The sequence below is a fragment of the Solanum tuberosum genome, unplaced genomic scaffold (genome assembly GCF_000226075.1).
Source record: "Solanum tuberosum cultivar DM 1-3 516 R44 unplaced genomic scaffold, SolTub_3.0 scf00125, whole genome shotgun sequence".
In the NCBI taxonomy this organism is placed as follows: domain Eukaryota; kingdom Viridiplantae; phylum Streptophyta; class Magnoliopsida; order Solanales; family Solanaceae; genus Solanum; species Solanum tuberosum.
Window position 1 is genome coordinate 1,104,961 of NW_006239052.1, and position 8,123 is coordinate 1,113,083.

The 8,123-nt window shown below is 26.2% G+C and overlaps 1 pseudogene; it reads right to left on the bottom strand.

The window, feature by feature from the left end:
• Window positions 1–1,402: 1,402 nt before the first annotated feature.
• LOC102582202 (spermidine synthase 1-like) overlaps window positions 1,403–8,123 on the bottom strand; it is a 12,027-nt pseudogene continuing 5,306 nt past the window's right edge.

The window sequence follows — 8,123 nt, forward strand, 5'->3', positions numbered from 1 at the left end:
TTTTATAATGAGTTAAGTTATTCAGGAGTTGAGTAAAGCCAAGGTAAGCGTTCCCTTCAAAAAAATTTCAAGCCTATGTTGTGTTTAGCATTCCAACTCGCATACTCGTACATTCAATGTACTGATGCCAGTTGGCCTGCATCTTCTTATGATGCAGACGCATGTAACCAGGATCATCACCCAGGGCCTCGTTGATCCAGTTGAGCACTCAGAGTCAATTGGTGAGCCTCATTGCATTTCGAAGGACTCCTTTTACGTTGTTTTAAGTATTTCATTGTTAGGATGATCGGGGGTCTTGTCCCGACCTCCCTCTTTGTTTTAGAGGCTTCATAGACAGTCAGACAGTTAGTAGTTCAGTTGTCTTTACATTATCATTTCATATGTGAAAACTTGAGTTGCCATTTTGGCCAAGTTGAATGTTGACTTTTAAACATTCTAAGTTATTTTATTAAACCATTGAGTAAGTGCATTTGATCATTGTATTAATACTTAGAGTCTTTCGCTGAGTAAGTAAGTCAGGCCAAGGGTTCACTTGGGGCCAGCAATGGTTCTCGAGTGCCATCCACGTTCGGGGTGTAGGCTCGGGGGTGACATTCATTCCAACACTCGAAATTCCTAAAGACATCAAAAACAACTTTTAACAACTTTAGCCTTTCAAACTTGGAACTTACAAAATTCACAACTTTTTACTCAAATTTCGAAACTAACTTTCAAAACTCAAACAGAAATAACTCGGGGTCAATATCAGTAGGGACAAAACGGTAATTTTGTGAAATTTTTCAAAAATGATCAATCGGATCATTACAATTTGGTATACTTGAATTTGACAATATATATATAAATATATATATATTAAACTAAGAGCCTATGTATTTGATAAAGTGTACATGTATCTACGTTAAAATTATATAACCATTATAAATTTCTCAGAAATCTTTCAGGAATGTCTCAATAACATAGTGATATGGCCTGTGTTGAACCAGAAACTCGAAATCATTTGAGAACCATTTTGACAATAACATAGTGATATGGCCTGTGTTGAACCAGAAACTCGAAATCATTTGAGAACCATTTTGACAATAACATAGTGATATGGCCTGTGTTGAACCAGAAACTCGAAATCATTTGAGAACCATTTTGACAATAACATAGTGATATGGCCTGTGTTGAACCAGAAACTCGAAATCATTTGAGAACCATTTTGACAATAACATAGTGATATGGCCTGTGTTGAACCAGAAACTCGAAATCATTTGAGAACCATTTTGAGGAAGAAGAGGCGTAAAGTTTGTTGAGTCTCGAAAAATTAGAACATTTTTGAGATACAAACATAAAAATACATCAATGGTAATTTCTTCAATTCGAAAATAGAAAATTCAAATCGAAATTTTCATATATTCGATTCAAATGGCCCAAACGTCCACCCTCACTACTATTAATGCATTAACCATTTATTACAAGAAAATTAAATTTGCAATTGGTCATCGCCTATCAATTTTATTTAAACATCAAATAGATACTTGAAATTCGTACATCTTCCAACAAGAATCACTTTTTAGGGCAAAGCACCTTTTCAGCAAAAGTCGGCAAAGCAAAAGCAACAGCATGAACCTGTTAATCAATTAAGAAATAAAGTACTCCTAGTATTATTAGAAGATACATATATAAAATTTTAATTCAAAAGGAAAAAAATGTATAGTACCTTTGAGTTATAGTACTTCAAAGGTGATTCAGAATTTGTAGAGATGATATCTACATCAACTTTGTTTATAGGATTAATGAAATCAACTGGAGGCCCTTCAGTAGAGAAAATAACAAAACCAATAGCCCCACTGCAAATATTATATATTGGAATTATTGTTTATATAATTCGAAGCACGATTATAAGGATATAAGAGAACAAAAAAAGGAGGGAGGCTGGCCTTGTGCTTTCCCCACATGAAATGTTACAACTCTCTGCTATCTACTAAACTTCTAGCCAATTCCTTGACTTTCTTATATTCCTACATAGGGTTATGTCCTCAATAAATAGAAGTTGTGGTATATCCTGTCTAATCATTTGTTATCTCCTCCCTTTACATGTCCTAACTTTTATTATAGCCAACATTTCATACCTTCTTATGGTTGCATCCACACAACTCCTTTTCACATATTCGAACCATTTCAGTTTCGCTTCATTCATCTTGTCAGCAATAGAGACCACTCTCACCTTATCCCATATAATTTCATTTCTGAAATATGGTATCTCTAATAACAACAATACCCCCTCCGTCCCATATTACTCCCTCTGTTGAATAATATTTGTCTATTATTGATTTTACACACTTCTTAAGAAACTATAAATAGGAGGGTAATTTTACTATATCACCGTTTGAATGTAATAAACACAATATCTTGACAAATGTAATAGGGAAATGACTATAATTAATGATGAGGGTAAAGTAGGAATTAAATATAAAATTATCCATTTATTTCATAAAGTGGACAAACATTGTTGGACATCCCAAAATAGTATAGTAAACAACTATGGTTGGACGGAGCTAGGGAGTAGTTGATTACCTCATTAGAAATATATGTCCTAAATTACAAGTTGATCACTTAATATATCAAAATAAAATTAACTAAATTTTTTCCATTTTGCCCCTACAATTAATACTCGTTTGAAGCCTAAACAAATTTAAAAGTTCCAAAAGTTTCTTTTTCCAAGAGTTATTAAATACTACCTATCTATTCTAATGATATTTTTTCACATGTCTTATGTTATTAAGCATATTTTTTCATAAATTATCTTGATGTCTCTAGATAAAAATAAAAAGTGATCAAGCTGGAATAGCATTGGTAATCAATATTTAAATGATTGTCTAGTGTGTTACATAAAGAGTACGTGATGTATTTACAAATATAATTAGTAATGATGTCATTATCGATCGTTTCAGAATATGAAAACTCGCCGAGAACAATTGTAAATGAATGATGAATATTTATAATATTAGTAAATATTATTGAAAGTCTTAAATTTGTTAACTTCGTGCTTTTAGTGTGGAGTGTGGATTTGTAATATATGTAATACATAAATTTTCATCTTATTATTCATATTTTATTGATTGATTTATCATATATATTGAAAAGACGAATAATTTAATCACATATAAAGTTAATTTAATCGATGAGTCTATTTGACACCCACGTACTCTAAATCCTGAATAGGAGAGATGATTACCTTGGGAAGGAAGGAATATTAGTCCATACATAGTTGACAGAGCCTTTGAAGAATTTGTTGCAATTTTCAACAAGTTTTTTGATAAAATCCAAGAAAATCCATGCACTTTCACCTTGAGTTATATAAACTCCTCCTGGCCTTAAGGCTTTTGAAACTGCTTCAAAGAAGGGCTTTTCAAAGAAAAAATGTGATGGTCCTGCATCCATACATGCATTTTTAATTTTACGGTTTATTTTGATCTTTAATTTTTATCCTTAGCAATCAAACTCATTCCTTTAAGAAATAACTTGTGAAATATATATATATTACCACAAGGATCAAAACAATCTACTATAATGGCATCATATGTTCCCGGAGCAGCATTCTTCACAAATGCATTTCCTACAAATATTATTATAGAAAACTAGTATACGTATCCGTGCGTTGCGTGGAAATTAAAGAGTTCTCTCATCTACACATAAATAACAATAAAATGAATTCTCAAAAAATGAGTGAATGTATCTCATAATGAACAACACTGCAACAGAAAAATTTAACAGAACAAACTAAAAGACTTCATCTTTTGAGATTTAATAGAGATACTTTACCGAATTCAAATATAACATTCCATTAAAATACAATAAATTGTTCATTCATCTGAATAATTATTCCTTTCTAAATCCTTTGGCATAAAGACACTAAAAAAATCAAACATAAAACAGATAAATAAAATAGAAAACAAACATAAAAGAGATAAATAAATCATGAAGCAAACACTTAAAATGAACAATTAAAATTAAAAAAATAAAATTGTGGACCCGTTATCAATAAAATTCAAAAACTTACAATTATTTAGGATATAGATTTGGATAAGTACAATATTAAAATTAAAATAGAGTGAAAAAGGAAATAAGAACTTGTATTTAGTTGCTACAAAATAGGAAAAAATTGTTTTAAAAATGCTTTAAATTATAAATAGATAAATTTTAAAACTGTTTCCATGTTAATTTTAAAACAGTTTCAAAATAACTGTTTTGTTTTTTAAATTGTAATTTATTTATTTACTTATATAATATAATTACAAATAATTAGTTTTAGTTATACAAAAAATTGAAAATTTGATGTTGATTTTTGATTTTTGGAGAAGTATAATAGAAGAGAAAAAGGAGATTAAAATTTATATTTATTTTTAGTTCCTGTAATAAGGAGCATTTTGTTGTGTATAGTGTAAAAACGTGCGGTTAAAAGTGCTACAGTTTTTAAAATTGCATTCACGGTAATTTTTAAAAAAAAATCTGCTTTTATAATTGTAATCTATTATTTTATAATTACAAATAATTAATTTTGATTGTTCAGAAAATTGAAAAAAATTATGGTATTGACACATGATACTTTTAGCGCTCACACACACGCATATATATATATATATATGACAATTTTTTCCTCTTATATTATATATAGATATATTTTTATTTTAATGATAAATACTATTTTTGGTGGGCAACAGTGGTTACTTCTATATGTTCTTTAAAACAAAGTGCAACATAATTCATGCCCTCAATTTTTTTTTAAACAAAATATATTCCTCGTGTTTTAATTTAAGTTAATTTGTTTGATTTGATTTTATGTTTTTAAAAATAAAATATAATTAATACTAAATATTCAAAGTTTCATATATTCAGTAGTAAAAAAGAAAAAATAATAAGTTAAAGAAAAGTAAAATACACATTACACGGTATGACCCCATTACCCCCACTTATTCACAAATACTATTCAGTAATAAAAAAAAAAGAAAAAAAATAATAATAAGTTAAAGAAAACTAAATAGACGATACTTAACCCCCATTACCCCACTTACTCATAAATACATGGAATAAAATAAATATTCTAATTAGAATAAAAATATGAGTCCAAAAAAATAAATATTAGCCATATATAAAATCAGTTACTTTTTAAAAAATGAAAAGAATATGGAAGATTTACATTAACTATGGTAACTTTCCAATTTTAAAAAGAATTCGTTTAGCATATTATTGATGATTTTTTAATTTTTAATTTTAAATTAAATTGAAAATTACTAACTAATACAGATTTAATTATTTTTAGATTTTATTTTTTTTAAAATGGAGAAATTTTGTGGTGCTGATATGTGGCACTTTTTACTTCTCATATTATATATAGATAAATTATATATAGATATAAAATATTGTGTTATACGGTTAGTTTTTTTCTAGGGATAAGAAAAGTAAGATTAGTTTCTTATCTTTTAAAATTTAAATTTTAAATTAATTATTCAAATTTCAATAACTTATACATTTGGATATTAATTTGAATAACTATCATTTTTAAAAATAAATTCAAAAAGGGAGACCTTAGAAGTAGTTATGTTATATTTATATTTATTTTATTTTATTTTTTTCAAAATCGCATCTTATTTTAGTGTTTACAATTTTTTTTAAAATTAGATTTATTATATATAGTTATCATATATAGATAGATTATTTCACTTCTCCTATTATAAATAGATAGATTTTTTTAAAAATTATTTAGATTAATAAAGACTATCTACCTATCCATATTATCCTCTTGTTAGAATAATAAAGATATAAAAAAAATTAATAGTTAGATTAAAACAAAATATAACTAAGAAAAGTCCTATCATAATGGTAAGCATACAACAAAAAAATTATAATCATTTGGATATCATTGTTACCAAACAAATGTTAAATTTTAAATATGTGTAGTTATATCTTTATCAATAATTTTATAAGATATCATTATTATCAAACAAACGCAACACTTTAAATATGTGTAGTAATAACAACTTTAAAAATATCTAAAAAATTAAAATTAAAATCCAGCGAATTCATACACAAAGCCTGCAAAACAAACAAACAAACTTAAAATCACTAATTTTTAAAAAAAAATCAACACAAACTAACAGTTTACTATATTTATTAATCAATATATATTTAATGCATACATCTCACGTAGTTAACAACTATTAAAATTTGAGTAAAAAAAAATGTAATAAGTTCAAGTAATTGTAGAAATTTGATATTTAGTATCTTTCAATTCCTTTAATTAATTTCTTATTTACGTAATCATGTGAACTTTTGTCACAAACCGAACACAACATGTAAAATGCAGCCATCAAATAAATATAATAAAATATAAAATAGAACAAACAATTAAATAAGCCAAAACTAATATTTAATTGATATATAGTCATACTAAATAACTATCAGAATGCTCTACATATGTAATCAATAAAATTGTTCTAATAAAAATACTAAGAAAAATTGTTCAATTGCTACTAATTTAATTAATATTCAAATTTAATTAGTCGAGAAGTGCAAAATTACTTTAGAGTTATCGCCTTTAGCTTCATTGATATCTTCCAATGTTATACTTATCTCCAAGAATTCAAATTTTCAAATGTTTTTTAAAAAAATTAAATGCAAATATTTTTTATTGTTAGAATTTTTTTTAAAATATGTATTTTTATGTGTTACTATTCTCTTTCATTGCCAAAATGAAATGATTTTCTGAACCGATTGTAAGTTTTAGACCTCTATAACAATTCCTACCCATTTTAAACAAACTAACAATAGAAAAAAAAAAAAGGCCCAAGAAAACTTATATCGGTCATAATCCACATAGAGCTTTTGTAATTTTAATTAAATAATACTCCTTATCTCCTATTCAAAAAAATAAAATATTATCCCTTTATTTCACTAAGAAAAGAAAGTTTATGTAAATTATGTATTAAGATGTATAACTTATCACATAGATTACATGATAATTAGTAGCGATAGCTTTATGTCAAAAAAATATTAGTAAACTTTAATATATCATTTATATCAAAATTTCAAATAGTTTAAGATATTTCATAAATTCAGCAATCAAGTTATTTCATTAGCAATTTTAAAATTCTCAATAACCTAAATTCAAAAGTTAATCTCTAAATTCATAAAAAGTCTGCTTTTGATTATCCCTACATTTATGTTTTTCTTTATACACATTAAAAATAACATTGGTATATTTATCTCGACATTTAATATGTTCATATATGTGTTTTTTTTGTTCATCTTTACAAAAGGACCGAGTAAGTGACTTTTTGAATGGACTTATTTTAAGTGCATACTCAGCCAAAAAGAGGAACTATAATCATACTAATACTATTCTGAGAAAAGCTCATTTATAGCTGTAATCTTTAGAAACTTTTGCATGCTGCATACATGCAATGAAAACAATAGATTTGACACTCATGTCATGTGAAGATAGCATGCACGCAAAACTCATGTGTTTACTATAAAAATGGCATTAGTAGTTGTCTCAATTTGAATTTTTTTTACTGAAGCGGTTGATAAAAAGTATCTATCCAGATGAACCAAAAAGTTGTTTATCCTTTTAATATTTTATAGATAGATCAATGTTTGCGGTTACTAACTTTACAACTCAGTAACTTTCAGTTGTAGAATTTTTAAACATTTAAATTTATCTCAACCAATAAGAATAAACTCAAATCCAATTTTCAAATTTGTTTTTTTTTAAAGAAGGAGTAACGATGAAAAGTTACTTCAAATATTTAATATAAAAAAAATTGATCATGGAATTATTTATTTCGTTACTTTTTCTTCTTTTTGGTTAATTTTAGATATAGATTCAAAACAAATATAAATATAGGTATATAGATATAGATAAATTATTATTATTAATAATATTAGTATATTATTATTATTTAACAATTTACATTGTCTTTTTATTATTATAAAGAAGGAGTAACGGTAAATAGTTACTTCAAATATTTGATACAAAGAAATTGATAACTACCCACAAAACTGATAATTTGGTCGGTTACTTTTTTTTTGCTTTTTGGGGATAATTTTAGAAACAGATTTAAAAATTATAATTTACAGTT